The following is a 21422-nucleotide window of genomic DNA, read 5'->3' on the forward strand; positions in this document are numbered from 1 at the left end:
TGTGAGATTTACAAGGAGGGAAAACAGTACACCCCTCTGAACAGTGTCTGGGAGGCTGTGGTTGCTGCTGCACGCAATGTTGATGGTGAACAGATCAAAACACTGACAGAATCCATGGATGGCAGGCTTTTGAGTGTCCTTGCAAAGAAAGGTGGCTATATTGGTCACTGATTTGTTTTTGTTTTGTTTTTGAATGTCAGAAATGTATATTTGTGAATGTTGAGATGTTATATTGGTTTCACTGGTAAAAATAAATAATTGAAATGGGTATATATTTGTTTTTTTGTTAAGTTGCCTAATAATTATGCACAGTAATAGTCACTTGCACACACAGATATCCCCCTAAAATAGCTATAACTAAAAACAAACTAAAAACTATTTCCAAAACTATTCAGCTTTGATATTAATGAGTTTTTTTGGGTTCATTGATAACATGGTTGTTGTTCAATAATAAAATTAATCCTCAAAAATACAACTTGCCTAATAATTCTGCACTCCCTGTATGTATATATATATATATATATATATATATATATATATAAAACATATATTTCACCCAGCAGTGATTCAAACCTTCTCTCAGCTGATGAGTAGCAATAAATACAAAACAGTCTGTCCTGGGATGGTTATAAATCACTGCATTAACCCTTGCTAAACTTAAGCTGTGTGAACAGAGATGCTTTGGCGTTAATGGAATCTGCTGAAAAGCAGACTTGAAGTAAAAAGGTGCCTCATTGTGAACCTAATTTGCATATCCTATATCCAAGAATCCTTTACTGCATTGGAAACAATGTATTCCAGAGGTTTTCTGTGGGAAAAACAAGCCTTCTGGCCTGTCTAGATTTGTTAATGAACTACACAATATTTTCTCTATATTTTGTGCGTATTGGAGGATTTTAAACTCACCTTTTACCTCCCCCTAATTTTAAATGTTGTTGTATATAAAAAGGAAAATATGCACAGTGTATTTATATATTAAAAACTGTCAGCATGTAAGAACAGAATTATTTTTATTCTGCAACTAAGCTTAGTTCTTTCACAACGGTGTTAACTTATTTCTACTAACACAATCAGAAAGATATAAAATGTATAGCAGTATATATTTTAATATTAAAATATCACACAGTTTAATTGGTAGGGTTACAATGTACTGTACAAATAGTATATGTGACGTACTCCGGTTACCACGACTGGGTAGCTCCGCCAAAAGGGTCCTTCCTGTACCTGGAACTTGTAGCTGTAGAGCAGAGAAAGTGATTTTCACAAGATCCCTCCCTAATAACCAGACAAGACCAGTTTTAAGGTGAAACACGAACAGACTTTATTGTGGAAAACACACAGCTTATATACACATTCTCATCTTGATAAGAGCCTTATCTGATCCCGTGCTTCCCACGCTTCCAGACAGGCTGGCACCTCCATAGGAGCCATAGTCACATAGAGAACCCACAATAGCTAGTTTGTGGTTTTGGGGTGATCCCAGGGGAGAGACAGCCATTCCAGGGTGTTGTTAGAGAGCTCCTTGTCCCCAGATGCCACAGTCTGAAAAGCAACATGATCCATTTCTGGGGACTCGAGGGGCAGCCTGGCAAAGGAACAGTCTGAGTTGAGGGGTGTCTAAAACCGCTGGTTCCAGAGTAAGCTCCCCCTCAGCAAACACCCCAGCCCCTGTTCACCAAAGGCATAACAAATCCCCAAAAGAGCGGAGCTCTGGGGCAAAGGGCCTCTGGAGCCACCTAAGTTAAAGTTCAGCGGGGACTTCTAGAAAGTCCAGCCAGCAAGTGATTCCATAAGCCCGGCAAGTTATGAAGGGGCCAAGCGGGCAGAGATCAGCTCTTTCTGTGACAATGTGCCATCAGGGTAACAATAAAAAGGAACGCTGGTGGGGACACAATAATCCACAATATTGGAGGATGTAGCCTTGGCAGCCTGGTATGCGTGACAGTATACTGTATAATACTAATACATGGTGCTCTGCAATGGAAAGATTGCAAACGCCCACACACTCGGCTAGATCACAAGTGAAGTGCAAACGTTTTTGCACAAGTGATATCTTGTTTTCACGATCCATTTTAATTGTGCTTTTATTACAAGTCGAGCGAAATTTACGCTTCAATTCTTTCCGCAATCTAAGAGCTGTGGTTAACTGTTTTTCCAAACTAAAAAGTGTCACAAAGCACTTCAAAAACGCATTACATATTTTTATATATATATATATATATATATATATGCAACCACCAATCAGCAGCTAGCTCTCACCTCCTGAGCCTACCTAAGATACCAGAGGAACTAAGTAGTTTAGATAATATACAGTAATTGAAATAGAAAGTTGTTTAAAATTGTGTGCTGTATCTGAATCATGAAAGAAAAATATTGGATTTCATGTCCCTTTAAAAAGTACAAAAAGAAAATGCTTTTTGATGCTGTTGATTTTATATAACTGACTGTTTAAATAACCACTGAATAACTAACAAATACACAATAAAAAGACAATGCAATAGCACTTACTTTACATTCGAAATGAGCAGAATATTTTCTAGAAAATTGCAAAATTAAACCCCCCTGTGTCATGTGACACAAAATGCAGCCTCAGAAAGTGTGCATACAAAGATAATGTGCAATTTTTGATACTGGAGATATATTGGGAAGTTGTTTTAAATTGCAAACTTTTTCTTAATATGATTTCATATAACTGACTGTTTAAATAACCACTGAATAACTAACAAATACACAATAAAAAGACAATGCAATAGCACTTACTTTACATTTGAAATGAGCAGAATATTTTCTAGAAAATTGCAAAATTAAACCCCCCTGTGTCACGTGACACAAAATGCAGCCTCAGAAAGTGTGCATACAAAGATAATGTGCAATTTTTTATACTGGAGATATATTGGGAAGTTGTTTTAAATTGCAAACTTTTTCTGAATACTTAAACTTTAATCTTGATTTTAGCTGCCCTTTATCCCCTGCAAAAGGGTTAAACACATAGTTAAAGTCAGCTCCAAAACAACAATGCAGTACAGGTGCCTAGTGGAAAACATATGATGAGCCAATGACAATAAGCATATATAAGTAGTTACCAATCACTATTGAGCGGTCAGTGGTGTGCTGCTTCTGCTTCATAGTCTACCTATGTACGTTTTCAACAAATGATACCAAAAGAACATCTGATAATATAAGTAAACTGAAAAGCCTTTTACAATGGCATGCTCTATTTTAGTCTTGAAAGTTTAATTTGACTTTCATCTTCTTTTTACTAACATTTCTAATATGGCCAAGGTTTACATTCTGTGACTACATTTGTCAAGCTTTTAATGAAGACCATTACATTTTAAGTCATTAACAAAGAAAAAGGAAAGCGACAAAAAAAAAATAAGCCTCTGGTGTATGGGATAAAAATAATATTTATATATTTAATAAGACCATAAAATAAATAATAGCACTCACTTCAAGAGAAACATATATGTGCACTTATCACAAGGTAACAATTTATCCATGCAAAGAAAATTGGGTTTGTAATAGTACATAAATATCTGTAAAATAATCATAAACCAATGTGCTAATAAACAAGCAATATTTAAAGGGACACTGAACCCCAAAAATATGTTGTGATTCAGATAGAACATACAATTTTAAGCAACTTTCTAATTTACTCATATTACCAATTTTTCTTCATTCTCTTGCTATCTTTATATGAAAAAGAAGGCCTCTAAGCTTTTTTCTTGGTTCAGACTCTGGACAGCAGTTTTTGATTGGTGGATGAATTTATCCACCAATCAGCAAGGACAACCTAGGTTGTTCACCAAAAATAGGCCGGCATCAAAACTTACATTCTTGCATTTCAAATAAAGATACCAAGAGAATAAAGAAAATGTGATAATAGGAGTAAATTAGAAAGTTGCTTAAAATGTCATGCTCTATCTGAAGCACACAATAAAAAATTTGGGTTCAGTGTCCCTTTACCATAATGCATAATAGTATTCAAAAGTTCATAATATCTTCATTGTGTAGGATAAATCTTCTTATGTGTCCCAAAATGACTCCAAAGGATTATGGAACAATCCCCAAGGTGAATAGTGCAAAATCAGAATAACTGAATAAAATCAACTAACATAATGTACTCTGTTATTTTAAAATTAAACCTACTAACAAAATTGTGCTTATCCACAAGTACTAAGGCTAACACCGACCCAGGCAGCCTTTATTTCAAGTCACCATATAATCAAGTGAAACATTTTTTCAACTGATTTTATCATAATTTACTAATGCATATAATACTAAGTAATATAAATGGTCAATGAGTCATTTCCCAGAGATATTTGCTATTGCTGTCACTAATACTAATACTAAATTCCATTTAATAAATATTAATAAATACTATTAATATGCTACATGTGTAGTGCATTAAAACAGATGCATTTCTGTAAATGGGCTTGTTAAACCTTTTATAATGAATTGATGTTATTACATATTATATGTGCTGTTTAAAATGTAATTTAAATGGGCCAGTAGTCATTTACTGCTCCTTCTTTGTCTTAGTGATTCATAAATCTATTAGATTACATATTTGTTAGGCTTTCTTTGGTTTACTAAGTATACATTTTGACATCTGCATCTTTCCTTTGAACGCTGTAGCTCCATTGTGAGTCCTCAATTCATTTGATTGGTTTCTTGTAAGCATAATGTATGACAATTAAGACCAATAAATGATTCAGTAACATCTGGAAAATATCTAGAAAATTGTTTTAAACAAGTTTAACAAAAGATTGTAATTACAACATTGATAACATTGAAAGACAATTAATTTATCATTGGCAGTCTTCCTGCTAAGCCAATAAAATGTATGTGCTAATGAGAAGTTCACAATACAACTAAATGCAACTATATTGTTTTAACAGTTTCAGACTAGCAGGTGCATGGTTTAATATGAACATTAAAATAAAGCCGCTCAAGGAGAGGATATAACAGTAGGCAAAATAATAAGAACTTAAAAATATATTTATTAAAAAGAAATAGCAATAGAAATTCAATAACAACTACCTACTTTTAAAGGAGCTGAGAAATGAAGTCCATTAGATGAATTGACTAATAGACTAGTCTGGTAAAATAGATGCTTAATTCAATTCTTACATGTTAAATTGACTTTAAAAATATATTTAAAGCCGGAATGCGTAGAAAGTATATTATGGTATATTTTATTGTGCTATTTGTAATATCTATATAAGTAACTGTTTTGAGCTATGTAGGGTTTATATTTAAATTGACACATTCAATCTATTTATGGATTCCCAAATTACTTACAGAGGGCGAGATTACGAGTAGTGCGCTACGTGTAGCACGCGAGTGATAAGAAGTATTATGTGGGTCTTTGTGCGCTGTTTGGAAATAGTTAAAACTAAATGCGTTCTACTTGTAATCTAGCCCAGCATTTTATTAAAGTGATGGTAAATTCAAATAGTCTGACTATCATCAATCTATTCAACTATAAAAATAATTAGGTGTTTAATTGATAAAAAATGTCAATAATACTGTCTATTTATGTAAACTAAAGCAAACTGCTCCGATTGTAATGTGCGCTCCTGCAGTCCCGCAAATCAGCGTTTTTTGGTTAATGATGTTTACTCTGCTATCCAATGACATTACAGACATTCTGACATGTTTGTAAGAAAAGAAAAAAAAAGTTATTTAGCGTATGTGTTTGCGTGGGACTGCTCTACAATGGAGCTGTGCATAAAGCAGGAACAGCAAGGGGGCAGAAAGAATGGATGCCGCAATAAAATAGTAAGAATCAAAGAATATAAAACGTTATCCTTTTTTCTGAAATAAAGTTAGCGACTTGACTGTTTATCAGATATATTTTTCAAATCAAGCTTACTAAACTATATAAATTTACCATCACTTTAAGTGATTTTATATTTGCACAGTATATGCCAAAAATGTTAGTAACGTTAAAACATAAAACATGTATCCACAATTGTACAGCCTCTCTCAATTAAAGAAACCAAAACAATCACAGAGTGGTTCTCTAACTAATACAGTTCAGACAAATGTTGCACACTGGATAAGGCTGTTGGGAACATGCAACATTAAATTGATCAGCACAATTGAGTTGTGATTAAAAAACTAAATCTGTGATGCATTTTTTTCCCTTAAAGGGATAGTCTACAATAGATTATTTTTAAAAAAAAGATAGATAATCCCTTTATAACCTGTTCACCAGTTTTGCATAACCAACATAGTTATATTAATATACTTTTAACCTCTGTTATTACCTTGTAATTAAAAATCCTTTTGAAAGCCCCCTGATCACATGACTTTTTATTTATTATCTATTGACTTGCATTTTAGCCAATTAGTGTTGTGTTGTGCTGACTCTTAAGTAACTCCACGGGCGTGAACCCAATATTATCTATATGGCCCACATGAACAAGCAGTCTCCTGTTGTAAAAAGCTAAATAAAAAGCATGTGATAAGAGGCTGTCTATAGTGACTTAGAAACAGGCAGTCATTTAGAGGTTTAAATGTCATAAAGTAAAGTTGGTTGTGCAAAACTGGGGAATGGGTAGTAAAGGCATTATCTATCTTTTTAAACAATAACAATTTCTTTCTATAAATGGAGAACTTTTTGGTGTCATAAATATATAGAAAACATTTTATTTTTAAAGAGATTTGAGGTTCATTGTGTTAATAATTGAGCACATACCGCACAATGATGGATACAACGTTTTTATGTTTACTGTTCCATTAAATTGTCTGTATGCAAAATTAGCATTTTTTTAAAAACGTATAACAGCATTTTTAGAAAATACAGGGTTTTCCAAATCTAATTTTTTGAAAATCCTCTTACATATGTTTAAGTGGTTAATTTTGCTTTGGACAATAAGTGATCATTTCCTATCTAAAATCACTGTGTAGCATTTTGTAGGGTGTTAAACTGCTTCATACTTACTGTAAGTATACAATGCGCCATCCAGATTCCCTAGGGGAGTGTAAAATTTACAATTAGAGGGAAAGAGAGAAAGAGGTTGAAATAATTAATTGATGTAAATTTCATTGCATTTTTTACTAGGTTCAATTACACATTTTATGGCTAATAGTCCTAGTTTGCACATCATCTAAACGTTATGCTTTACTGCCCATTAGAGATTTCCAACCGCAAAAAATTTGGTTTGCCTGAATCTTTTGTAACAAATATTTGGATACATTTGTTTAGTATTTTACTATTTGGTATTCGTTTAGTTTAAAACTAAATGAAAACTGAATTTTCATTACACATTTACATTTATTTTCATTAATCAAATGTAAATGTTTAAAACAGCTACATGTGAAAAGTTTACTTGTAGTTTTATACTTACCTTTTGCACACTAGAGAGCACTCTAACCCGCTCCTCTTCTTCTCCTTTAATGCAGGCCCTGATAGCCACTTCGCTAAGCCTTCTGTCAGCACCATCAGGGCACTGTGATGAAGAGGCCTGGTTTAGTTTTATTTTCTTTATATTTCATGAAAACAAAACAAACATCCGATTTTCATTACGAATTTGCATTCACAACTAAACAAATGCACATCTCTAGTGGAGATACAGTAGTTGAAATTCTGTATGCACTGATCTTTACCAGAACCTGCAATTCTAAAGCTTACCATATAAGGAGGTAGAAGTCATTCTCTCCGATCCCATTTATCAGTGAGTCTCCATCTGTATTTATCAAGTTCTGAGTAATCACAAGCCAAACGATAATACTGTTTCCATACTGGGAAAAGCTCATATCGGATCTGAGCAGGAATAGGAAACATGCCCATTTGATACATGCACAGTTTTGGAGATCACAATGCTTCCAACTGTCATCTTTGAGCTGAGGTCAGGTGTATGGAACTTGCTTTGTAACATATTTGCAGACATAAAAGGACATGAAACCCGAAATGTTTCTTTCACAATTCAGAGAGACTGTACCATTTTAAAAAAACTTTCCAATTTTATTCTGTTACCTAATTTGCTTTAATATTTTGGTATCCTTTGTTGAAAAGCATACCTAGGTGGGCTCAGAAGCTGGAAGCTAGTTGCTGATTGGTGACTGCATATAAATGTCTAGTTTTATTGGCTTACCAATGTGTTTGGTTAGCTCTCAGTAGTGTGTTGCTGCTCCTTCAATAATATAGGAGACCAAGAGAATGAAGTGAAATTGATAATAACAGTAAATTTGAAAGTTGTTTAAAAATGTAAACTCTATTTGATTCATAGAAGAAAAAAATGGGGTTCATTTAATGATCTGTTCATAGAATGGAGCAAAAGATAAAGCTTTGCCATTAGGCATGTTAACAGCACAATCAGCAGAAACTGAAGCACTTGGCACATTTCTGGTATACAAGGCTGGTTAGGTACTTTTACAGGTGACAGCCACAGCAGGAAGACATGGCAGGATCCCAGAACCACATGAACCCAAAACTGTATACAAATGCCACATGAACAAGAGACTGGTTACTGGCACCACCTGAACTCAATGCGAGATTTCAACATTACAGGAAAGTAGAACATATTACAGGCAAGGCCGGATACTAACAAGTCTGAGTACTGGGGTTGCTGGAACACTGGACTGGTCACTGACACAGCAGGTGCCCAAGGTAGAATTCTGGTACTACAAGAATTCAAACAGGTTAATGGCAAGGCTGAGTGCAGGTGTTGATGGAACAAAGGACTGTGGACCACGTTTGAGAAACACTGCTGTAAACCATCTTTACATAAAATGATCAAAGAACAGGTGGACTTATGAGCTTACATTCTAAAGAAAGTACATGAGGAAGTTGAGGCAGAGGGAAACATAAGTGATAGGGACATTTTAAAGTAGATTGTACACATCCCAGATCACACTTTTTTATATTCTTTTATTGAGTAGAGTTCAGGTAGATAACATACAAGTCAATGCAAATACACATTTCCATATGATACAAAATTGAGATAGAAAAAAAAACAATAAAGAAGAAAACAAAAAGAAGCAAGAGTAATTTGTCATATGCATTATCAATATTACATTATTACCATAAGGCATAAGTGTTATTGGTTCCATGTTAGTTCTTCCATTGCAGAAAAAATAAACATAGTTTAGTAGAACCTTCAACACTTATATCATACATATTTACAGCATAGGAAATTTTTTTTGCTAATTGCTACTAGAACTCTCTCATTTAGTAGATTCTTATTAAGAAACCCTTTTAAGTAACATAAAATTTAGATATACTTTAATATACTTGTTAAGAGGTAGAGGCCGAGGTGAGTTTATAGAAAAAATAATAAATTTATTTTAAAAAAAAAAACATTCCCCCTCTTCCTCCCCTCTCTCAAGAATTTAACTTCTCATGCTAGTCCGGGTTACCATTATGATCCTTTGATTAATCTCCTTAATGAAGCTATCCCTTCTGGAGTGTCTTCCATACAGTTCCATTCTCCCCTCAGCCTGTCTTCTAATAGTATTTCTGTTTGTACAAAGGGTAATAAAATTTGTCTTTGCATCTCTCTATCTAATGTCTTAATATATAAATACCATTTATTAAGGAAGGGTCTCTGTCTATTTGGATAATCCAATTTAGTATCCCATTGTTCTATCAGTAACTGTCTCCTCATTTTATTCTTTATTTATGGGATTGTTGGTGCAGTCCTGTCTGTCCATAATTCTAATATACATTTACGTGCTAAAAGTATAATTACTGTGAGAAGTTTTTGCCCTTTATCAGGTTTCTAATCCAATTGAAACAAACATATTTGAGACATATCCAGCTGAACATCAATTTTAAGATGTTGTTTAATCCAGTATTGGATCCTACACCAGAAGTATTTATTTTTTGGGCACGAGTAAAAATGATGCGTATAATGTGCATTCTCCCATAGGCATTTAGCACACCTGTTAGTACAATCATGTTTCCATTTTGATAATTTACGTGGGGTTATATAATCATAGTGTAGCATACTTAATTGGGATTCTCTAAGAGATATAGAGAGCGTCACTTCTTTGACCAATTTTAAACTATCCACAATTTGAGAGGGCTTTAGATTCTCTGCAACATCTAGGCTCCATTTACCCACCAGGCCCTCTAGTACCTCGACATTTCCTTTATGATTCAAAATTTTATAAAAGCCAGCAATAGAGAATGAACCCATCACAAATGTTGTTTGCGGTTGATTAAAAACTGAAGTTTCCCCCAAAAAAGCATATTCTCTCACTAATCCCTTGATATAATGCTGTGTTTGTAAATATGCATAAAAGTGGGAGTGAGGTATCTCAAATTGATCTTAAAGGGCTTGAAACAATTGTATATCTCTATTTAAAGAGTCTACACAGTCACCAATTACCCTTAGTCCTTTCATCTTCCATAATTGAAAAGGACTTGTATCTATACTGGCTGGGAAATAAATATTCACAATTAATGGAATGAACCTAGGAGTGGGGTTTATACACTTTAAGACTTTATGAGCCGACCACCAAGCACGTAAAGTGTCCTTATAAAGAATATTTGTGTGTATATTTATGGGTAAATCCTTTCCGGAATATATAAGGAAGAAAGGAAAGTTCAAGCTTACCTAAGAATGCTTCATCATAAAAGTGTCTTGTACCTAATTGCCAATGTAGTACATTACACGGCAACATTTGCCCAATTATACAGTTTAAAATCGGGTAAACCAAGTCCACCACTTAAAAATGGAGTATATCATTTATTAAGGGCTATTCTCGCTTTTTTCCCTTTCCATAGAAATTTCCGCGTTGCTCTGTTCAGGCGCTTTAAGTCCCCTTGAGAACTACTGGGAGCATTGGCAAGGGATATAATAATTTGGGCAAAATAACCATTTTGACAAGGTCTACTTTACCAGCTTGTGACAACAGCAAATAATGTTAGCTTTCCAATAGTGTGGTAATTTCTGTGCATTGATTAGAGACATTTAATTATATATCAAACTTGGGTTAGTAAATAGATGGATTCCCAGATATGTTAAAGAATGACTCTCTTCTTTAAATGGGAAGTTATATATACTCTTGTTAGATTTATGAAGCCAGAGGATCTGTGATTTGTTTATATTCACCTTATAGCCTGATAAATTCTTAAAGTCCCTAATTACTTGTAATATTCCTGGAATATGTAAAATAGGATGTTCCACAAACAGCAGCATATCATCTGCATATAAAGCAAGGTGCAATGTTGTTCCTCCAATATTTATTCCAGGGAAAGATAAACAAAGTTTTATTGCTAAGGGCTCCAGAGCCTGGTTGAAGAGAAGAGGTGAAAGAGGGTAACCCTGCCTTGTATCTCTATATAAACTTACTCCTGAATAAAAGATCCCATTAATCAAAATATAAGCCATTAGTGTTTGATAATTTTTATGAATAAAAGAGATAAATGAGCCTTTAAAGCCAAAATGTTCAAGAGTTTTGAATAAGTGATTACACTCAACCCTATCAAAGGCCTTCTCTGCATCTAAAGATAGCAGGAAGGCCTCCATGAGGGCTTTCTCGTTGTTCTGCATTGCACCTGTCCAAAAGTGTGAGATTGTATGTAGAACTCTCCTTAACTTTCTGTTCTGATGTTCTTCCATACATAAACACCCTCTGATCCAGATGTATAAGGCTAGTAAGAGTCGGTTTTAATCTTTCCGCTAGAATTTTCATTAAAGTTTTGTAGTCAGAGTTGAGGAACGAAATAGGTCAATAGGAATCTGGCATCTCCTGTTCTTTCCCTGCCTTTAGAATCAGAGATATATATGCACTAGTGAAAGTCTGAGCTGGAGGCTTATTCTCTTGAAAGTATCTATTAAACAGTCTAGTGATTAGAGGGGTTATCTGGGATTTAAGTATCTTGTAAAATTCAATAGGAAGTCTGTCTGCACCAGATGCTTTACCATTTCCTCCGATGTAATTGGAGCATTTAAACTTTCTAGTTGCTCTTGCGTAATTTGTGGCAAAGTTACATTTTCCCAGAAATTAACTACTGATGCCATTGTAATAGTCTTTTGACTGGTATATAAATCTGTATAATAACTTGCAAATGCCTTTGCAATATCCACTGGGGTCTTATGCATGATACACTAATATCTAAAAGCTGCTTTGTGTTTACAAGATGATCATAGTTTGACTAATAAAGCTAATAGCTTACCTGATCTATTCCCACATCTATAATATCAGCTATCAGTTTTTAACTGTGACTGCAATGCTTGATCTGCAAAATGGGCATCCAGCTCTTTTTTACTTATCCAATAAGTTTCCCGCATTGTTGCCGAGGGGTTAGCACAATAGAAGTGATATGCCACGGCTAATTTTTCCTGCAACATTTGGAGTTTCCGTTGTGATTTCCTACGCAGATTAGCATCATATGATATTACCAGAGAGTACTACCTTAGCTGTTTCCCATAATAGTTCTGAATTGTCTACATGTCTTGCATTATCCGTTAAATAATCATTCCATTAATATATTAGATATTTTTGAAAAGTTTCTGAGAGATATAAATAATATGGAAATCTGAATGTATTCCTATTTCTGCAAGGTAATATATCTAAGAGGGATAATTCCACCAGAGCATGGTCCAATATTATTACATCATGTAACTTATCCTCAATAACTCTGGGAATGAGTGAGCTTGAAAATAAAAATAGATCTATTCTGGAAAGAGTAGGAGTCGCTCTAGAGGCACAGGTATAGCCCCTGCCATCTGGGTTGCGTAGTCTCCAAATATCTACTAATTGTAGAGATTCCTTTAATTTTTTAAAAGTCTCCTCCCAAAATCAAATCCATACCCTGTAATGGCGCCAAGGCCTGGATTAATCCCATCCAGAATCTACTAGAGAACTCATACCCTGTCTCCTATATTAACTTGCACTATCACAAATCTGCCTTCAGGGTCTTTAATAGACTTAATCACATCAACTGAGAGTCGTTTACCAAAAAGTATTGCAATACCCCTTTTAGTCCTAGTATAAGAAGAGAATACTACTGATCCAACCCAGTCTCTACGCAATTTTTCGTGTTCCTTGTCAGAAAAGTGCGTCTGTTGTAGAAATGCCTGTTTTCAACCTCCTTAAATGTGTAATTATTGTGTGGTGTTTAATGTGGAAATTAACCCCCCCACACACACATTCCATGAGATAATTATAAATGGCATTCTGCTCTAAAAAAAAAGTCACACTAGACTTAATCCTAATTTAAAAAAAATAAAGACCAGTAAGCAAGAAAAAGTGCACCATTTTGCTAAAAGGTCAACAATGACTACTATGGTGTTGTTTTTTTCTGACCTTGGTAGTTCTACTATGAAGTCCATAGCTATGTCCTTCCATGGTCTATCCAGAGTTTGTAAAGGTAGAAGTAAACCAAAAGGATGTTGCCTATCTGTTTTGGAAGTAACACAAGTATGACAAGACTGCACATGTTGGTCACAATCCTTAGCCATATTAGGCCGCCAAAAGGACCTCTTGAGCAGTTGTAAAGTATTTTGCGATCCTGGGTGGACAGCTAATGGAGATACATAAGTTATTGGGAACATAGAGCTTATTTTTGTGCTAGTATATGCCTTCCTTTTCCTGGATGAGTTGGGAGGCACAATGGTACTTGGTTTAAATTCTGAGATAGGTTTATCACCCAGTTTGGAAAGAGCTTCAGCCTTACCATTGGATTTACCAGAACGATAAGTAATTAATTAATTAAAAATGAGAAAAATATATGTTCCAACGTACTTGACGTGCAGAAAGAGTTCTGCTGGTTTGAAGGTATTATATATTTTTGGGATCTGTATAGATCTGGATTTGAAGAGTTGTACCTTCAAGGAGGTGCCGCCTATGTTCCAAAGAGAGTTTAATGGCCAGTAGCTCCTTTTCTCCTACTGGATAATTATATTCATTTTCAGTCATCATTCTAGAAAATAAAGCAACAGGATGAATAGGATGCTGTAAGGATCTTCTTTGGGACAAGACTACCCCTACGGCGTGATCGGAAGCATCCACCTCCAGTATGAACTGCAAGGTAGGATCTCGAAACTGGAGAATGGGAGCAGTCATGAATTTGTTTTTTAGATAATCAAATTCATGTTGTGACTCAGCTGACCAGTGAAAAGGAGTGTTGATCTTGGTTAGATTCGTAAGCAGTCTTGAAATTTCAGCAAAGTTTTTGATACATTTTTGGTAAAAATTGGTGAAATCCATTAACTGTCAAACCTCTTTTTGTTGTTGTTGGGGATGGCTATCTGATGATGGTATTTATTTTGTTATCCTCCATATTGATACCTGTAGGAGTAATCCGGTATCCTAAGTCGGAGATGTTAGTAGAGTGTAAGATACATTTCTCTGCGTTTGCATATAGATTGTGTTGTCTAAGTCTCTGTAGAACTGTTTTAACATGCTGTATGTGTTGCTGGAGGTTCTCAGAATAGATCAGAATATCATCTAAGTAAATGACTATGTATATATCTAGTAAATCTCTGAAGATGTCGTTTATGAAATTTTGAAAGGTTGCAGGGGCCTTACACAATCCAAATGGCATTACTGTGTATTCAAATAAGCCGTATCTTGTCCTAAAGGCTGTCAGCCATTCATCTCCTTGTCTTATTCTGACAAGATTGTAGGCTCCTCTCAGATCCAATTTTGTAAAAATCTTAGCCCCCTGAAACCATTCTCTGAGTTCTGTGATAAGCGGCAGGGGATATCTATTTTTAATTCTCATTTTGTTCAATTCCCTGTAGTCTATGATAGGTCGCAACATGTTGTCTTTGTTTCTGATGAAGAATATACCGGCACCTGCCGGAGAAGTGGAAGGTCTTATGAATCCTTTCCTTAGGTTTTCATCGATATATAACTTTAGATGTTGCAGCTCAGGTTGTGACAGTGGGTAGATATGTCCGAATGGAATGGTTGCTCCTGGTAGAAGTTCAATAGGGCAGTCATAAGGTCGATGCGGGGCAGATTTTCTGCTACCTTTTGAAACATCCTTGAATCCCATATATTCTTGTGGAATCTCTAATTCAGTGGTAAGTAACAGGGTAGCAGTGCGACATGTTGATTTACAATACTCAGACTCTAAGGATATCGTTGATTTCTTCCAAATAATCGTAGGTTGATGTTGCTTGAGTCAGTTTAAACCTAGTATTACTGGAAAAATAGGTGAAGGTAAAACATCAAAAACAAGACTTTCCCTATGCCCATAGTGTGCTATAGCTAACAGTGGTTTGGTTTGTTGAGTAATAGGACCAGTAGGTAAATGGTTACCATCAATGACTCGCACAGAAAGGGGTTAATTTTTTTTTATGATAGGTATTTTATTATTGTGCACAAAAGAAAAATCAACATAATTCCCATGGGCTCCTGAATCTATGATTGCTTAAGTATGAATTGACTGCTGGTCCCACTGTAAAAAAATAGAGAACAAAAAGGTGATGAGAGTGATTCCTTATAAGGGGTAATAAAAAAAGTCTTTAGTCTTAACACACTTTTTTTTCAGCAATTGTGGGCATTCCTTCACCATATGTGCAGATGAAGCACTATACATGCATAGGTTAATATTCCTCTTTCTTGTACATTCTTCAGGGTTTATTGGCCCTTTAATAAAACCTATATCCATAGGCTCCTATTCCTCCTTCTTGTACATTCTTCAGAGTTTATTGGCCCTTTAATAAAAGCTATATCCATAGGCTCCTCCATAGGTTTAGACGTGGAAGTAGAAGGGGAGTAATTCTGACTTTTACGTAGGTATAATTCAGAAGTATTTTTTTCGGATCTTCTCTCTCTTAGGCGGTGGTCTAAGGTTATAGTAAGACTCATTGGCCTCTAGTTATCAAGCCATCAACCACAAATATGCTGGAATTCCGCAGCGTATTTGTGGCGAGGCTGAATCGAATTAGTTATCAAGCCCTACTGCCCAGCAAAAGTAGAATATAGTGACGTAAGCTTCGATCCGCCGGAGTCAGTCCGACACAGATCGATGCTTATGTCACTACAGATGTTCCGAACGCAAGTTCGGCACAATCTGACTTCTTTTGGTAGTTATCAAACTTCTAGCAGGTACGCTCGCCACTATTCTGGGCCAGCGTACCTGGATTTCAATCCGCCGCCCTGGAGGCAGCGGATCCCGTAGGAATCAATGGGAGTCTGACCATAGCGAAAGCTCATGTTCGCTGCTACCCAATATCCCATTGATTCCTATGGGAAACGTCTGCACCTAACACCCTAACATGTACCCGGAGTCTAAACACCCCTAATCTGCCCCCCCTACACCGCCGCAACTAAATAAATTTATTACCCCCTAAACCGCCACTCCCGGACCCCGCCGCAATAACCATTATACATATTAACCCCTAATCTGCCCCCCCCCTACACCGCCGCAACTAAATAAAGTTATTCCCCCCTAAACCGCTATTCCTGGACCCCGCCGCAACTATAATAAATATGTTAACCCCTAAAATGCCACTCCTGGACCCCGCTGCAACCTACATAATACCTATTAACCCCTATCCTGCCCCTCCTATACCGCCACCACCTATAATACATTTATTAACCCCTATCCTGCCCCCCCTACACCGCCGCCACCTACATAATACCTATTAACCCCTATCCTGCCCCCCTATACCGCAGTCAACTATAATACATTTATTAACCCCTATCCTGCTCCCCTATACTGCCGCCACCTACATAATACCTATTAACCCCTATCCTGCCCCCCCTATACCGCCGCCACCTATAATAAATTTATTAACCCCTATCCTGCCCCTCCTATACCGCCGCCACCTACATAATACCTATTAACCCCTATCCTGCCCCCCCTAAACTGCCGCCACCTATAATAAATGTATTAACCCCTATCCTGCCCCCCCTACACTGCCGCCACTATAATAAAATTATTAACCCCTAAACCTAAGTCTAACACTAACCCTAACACCCCCTAACTTAAATATTAATTAAATAAATCTAAATAATATTACTTTTATTAACTAAATTAATCCTATTTCAAACTAAATACTCACCTACAAAATAAACCCTAATATAGCTACAATATAACTAATAATTACATTGTAACTATTTTAGGATTTATTTTTATTTTACAGGCAAGTTTGTATTTATTTTAACTAGGTACAATAGCTATTAAATAGTTAATAACTATTTAATCTGTGATATCCCAGAAGGGAATGTGAAGGCGCACTATTTGAAAAAGAGGGAGTGTGTGACAAATAAAAATAAATATTTACAGTAGTAGTCGTATAGAGTTGTTTCGAACAGTCAGATGATAAAAAGCCGTGATGGCTAAAGTCCCTGGATGGGTGGTGTTCCTGGCGGTCAGGTCCTGGTGGGCAGCTCCTCTATGTCCCAGAGAGCAGGAGTGTTGCTATAGAAATATGAAGAAAAGAGGGCGCCACATAGGGTGATATCGTTCGGTATAGAAAACACAGGCGTAGAAAAAGTAATGCGCTTACCAGAAGCTGTGGTACTGTTCTGTGACCAGTACTATCTCGCCTGCTAGCACTTGAATCAGTGACTAGTACACTGTCAGACGGTCACTTTTAGGATCTTCTCTTTTTGGATGTCGGCTCAACCGTTGGAGCAAATGTGCGGATTGTTTCAAATCTTGTATAGGGGTGCTGGATAAAAGGTGACGGACAACTTCCAAGTATAAAAGAATACAGGCTTTATTTTATAATGCGTTTCTCGACCACCAAGGGTCGTTTCATCAGATATAAAAGCAAGTATACAAAGTAACAGAAATGGTAACATTATATACACATTCATGAATTAAAAACGGAAGTTGTCACATAAAGTTTTCGGCCAATAAAAATGAATCACAAAGTTCTACTTGATAGCCGGCATGAGAGACACAGCTGCTGAATTAAGAACAAGTCTTGGTCAGTGTTGTAAAAGAAGGGGGTTTTTAGATGTACAGCTGTATTAATCAGCGTGCGAGCCAAAACACAGACTCGCCGCTGTTACAGAACACACAGAGGCCTAGATTTAGAGTTGGGCGGTAGCCGTGAAAACCAGCGTTAGAGGCTCCTAACGCTGGTTTTTACCGCCCTCTAGTATTTGGAGTCAGTCAGGAAAGGGTCTAACGCTCACTTTCCAGCCGCGACTTTTCCATACCGCAGATCCCCTTACGTCATTTGCGTATCCTATCTTTTCAATGGGATCTTTCTAACGCCGGTCGTGGCTGAAGTGAGCGTTAGAAATCTAACGACAAAACTCCAGCCGCAGAAAAAAGTCAGTAGTTAAGAGCATTCTGGGCTAACGCCGGTTTATAAAGCTCTTAACTACTGTGCTCTAAAGTACACTAACACCCATAAACTACCTATGTACCCCTAAACCGAGGTCCCCCCACATCGCCGCCACTCGATTAAATTTTTTTAACCCCTAATCTGCCGACCGCCACCTACGTTATACTTATGTACCCCTAATCTGCTGAACCTAACACCGCCGACCCCTATATTATATTTATTAACCCCTAAGCTGCCCCCCACAACGTCGCCGCCAGCTACCTACAATAATTAACCCCTAATCTGCCGACCGCAAAGCGCCGCCACCTACGTTATCCTTATGTACCCCTAATCTGCTGCCCCTAACACCGCCGACCCTTATATTATATTTATTAACCCCTAATCTGCCCCCCTCAACGTCGCCTCCACCTGCCTACACTTATTAACCCCTAATCTGCCGAGCGGACCGCACCGCTACTATAATAAAGTTATTAACCCCTAATCCGCCTCACTCCCGCCTCAATAACCCTATAATAAATAGTATTAACCCCTAATCTGCCCTCCCTAACATCGCCGACACCTAACTTCAATTATTAACCCCTAATCTGCTGACCGAATCTCGCTGCTACTGTAATAAATGGATTAACCCCTAAAGCTAAGTCTAACCCTAACACTAACACCCCCCTAAGTTAAATATAATTTAAATCTAACGAAATAAATTAACTCTTATTAAATAAATTATTCCTATTTAAAGCTAAATACTTACCTGTAAAATAAACCCTAATATAGCTACAATATAAATTATAATTATATTGTAGCTATTTTAGGATTAATATTTATTTTACAGGCAACTTTGTAATTATTTTAACCAGGTACAAGAGCTATTAAATAGTTAAGAACTATTTAATAGCTAAAATAGTTCAAATAATTACAAAATTACCTGTAAAATAAATCCTAACCTAAGTTACAATTAAACCTAACACTACACTATCAATAAATTAATTAAATAAAATACCTACAATTATCTACAATTAAACCTAACACTACACTATCAATAAATTAATTAAATACAATATCTACAAATAAATACAATGAAATAAACTAACTAAAGTACAAAAAATAAAAAAGAACTAAGTTACAAAAAATAAAAAAATATTTACAAACATTAGAAAAATATTACAACAATTTTAAACTAATTACACCTACTCTAAGCCCCCTAATAAAATAACAAAGACCCCCAAAATAAAAAAATGCCCTACCCTATTCTAAATTACACAAGTTCAAAGCTCTTTTACCTTACCAGCCCTGAAAAGGGCCCTTTGTGGGGCATGCCCCAAAGAATTCAGCTCTTTTGCCTGTAAAAACAAACATACAATACCCCCCCAACATTACAACCCACCACCCACATACCCCTAATCTAACCCAAACCCCCCTTAAATAAACCTAACACTAAGCCCCTGAAGATCTTCCTACCTTGTCTTCACCTCACCGGGTTCACCGATCGGTCCAGAAGAGGGTCCGAAGTCTTGATCCAAGCCCAAGCAGGGGGCTGAAGAGTGACGTCCATCCTCGGGCTGAAGTCTGGATCCAAGCGGCGGCTGAAGAAATCCATCATCGGGCTGAAGTCTTGATCCAAGCGGGCGCTGAAGAAGTCCATCATCGGGATGAAGTCTTCTATGAAGCAGCATCTTCAATCTTCTTTCTTCCGGAGCCATCATCTTCCAGCCGACACGGAACATCCTCTTCTACCGATGCCTACTCGCTGAATGACGGTTCCTTTAAATGACGTCATCCAAGATGGCGTCCGTCAAATTCCGATTGGCTGATAGGATTCTATCAGCCAATCGGAATTAAGGTAGGAAAATTCTGATTGGCTGATGGAATCAGCCAATCAGAATCAAGTTCAATCCGATTGGCTGATCCGATCAGCCAATCAGATTGAGCTCGCATTCTATTGGCTGATCGGAACAGCCAATAGATTGCGAGCTCAATCTGATTGAACTTGAATCTGATTGGCTGATTACATCAGCCAATCAGAATTTTCCTACCCTAATTCCGATTGGCTGATAGAATCCTATCAGCCAATCGGAATTCGACGGACGCCATCTTGGATGACGTCATTTAAAGGAACCGTCATTCGGCGAGTAGGCGTCGGTAGAAGAGGATGTTCCGCGTCGGCTGGAAGATGATGGCTCCGGAAGAAAGAAGATTGAAGATGCTGCTTCATAGAAGACTTCATCCCGATGATGGACTTCTTCAGCGCCCGCTTGGATCAAGACTTCAGCCCGATGATGGAATTCTTCAGCCGCCGCTTGGATCCAGACTTCAGCCCGAGGATGGAAGTCACTCTTCAGCCCCCTGCTTGGGCTTGGATCAAGACTTCGGACCCTCTTCTGGACCGATCGGTGAACCCAGTGAGGTGAAGACAAGGTAGGAAGATCTTCAGGGGCTTAGTGTTAGGTTTATTTAAGGGGGGTTTGGGTTAGATTAGGGGTATGTGGGTGGTGGGTTGTAATGTTGGGGGGGGGTATTGTATGGTTTTTTTTTACAGGCAAAAGAGCTGAATTCTTTGGGGCATGCCCCGCAAAGGGCCCTTTTAAGGGCTGGTAAGGTAAAAGAGCTTTGAACTTTTGTAATTTAGAATAGGGTAGGGCATTTTTTTATTTTGGGGGTCTTTGTTATTTTATTAGGGTGCTTAGAGTAGGTGTAATTAGTTTAAAATGTTTGTAATATTTTTCTAATGTTTGTAAATATTTTTTTATTTTTTGTAACTTAGTTCTTTTTTATTTTTTGTACTTTAGTTAGTTTATTTCATTGTATTTATTTGTAGGAATTGTATTTAATTTATTTATTGATAGTGTAGTGTTAGGTTTAATTGTAGATAATTGTAGGTATTTTATTTAATTAATTTATTGATAGTGTAGTGTTAGGTTTAATTGTAACTTAGGTTAGGATTTATTTTACAGGTAATTTTGTAATTATTTTAACTAGGTAACTATTAAATAGTTCTTAACTATTTAATAGCTATTGTACCTGGTTAAAATAATTACAAAGTTGCCTGTAAAATAAATATAAATCCTAAAATAGCTACAATATAATTATAATTTATATTGTAGCTATATTAGGGTTTATTTTACAGGTAAGTATTTAGCTTTAAATAGGAATAATTTATTTAATAAGAGTTAATTTATTTCGTTAGATTTAAATTATATTTAATTTAGG

The sequence above is a fragment of the Bombina bombina genome, chromosome 2, assembly GCF_027579735.1.
Source record: "Bombina bombina isolate aBomBom1 chromosome 2, aBomBom1.pri, whole genome shotgun sequence".
Taxonomy (NCBI): domain Eukaryota; kingdom Metazoa; phylum Chordata; class Amphibia; order Anura; family Bombinatoridae; genus Bombina; species Bombina bombina.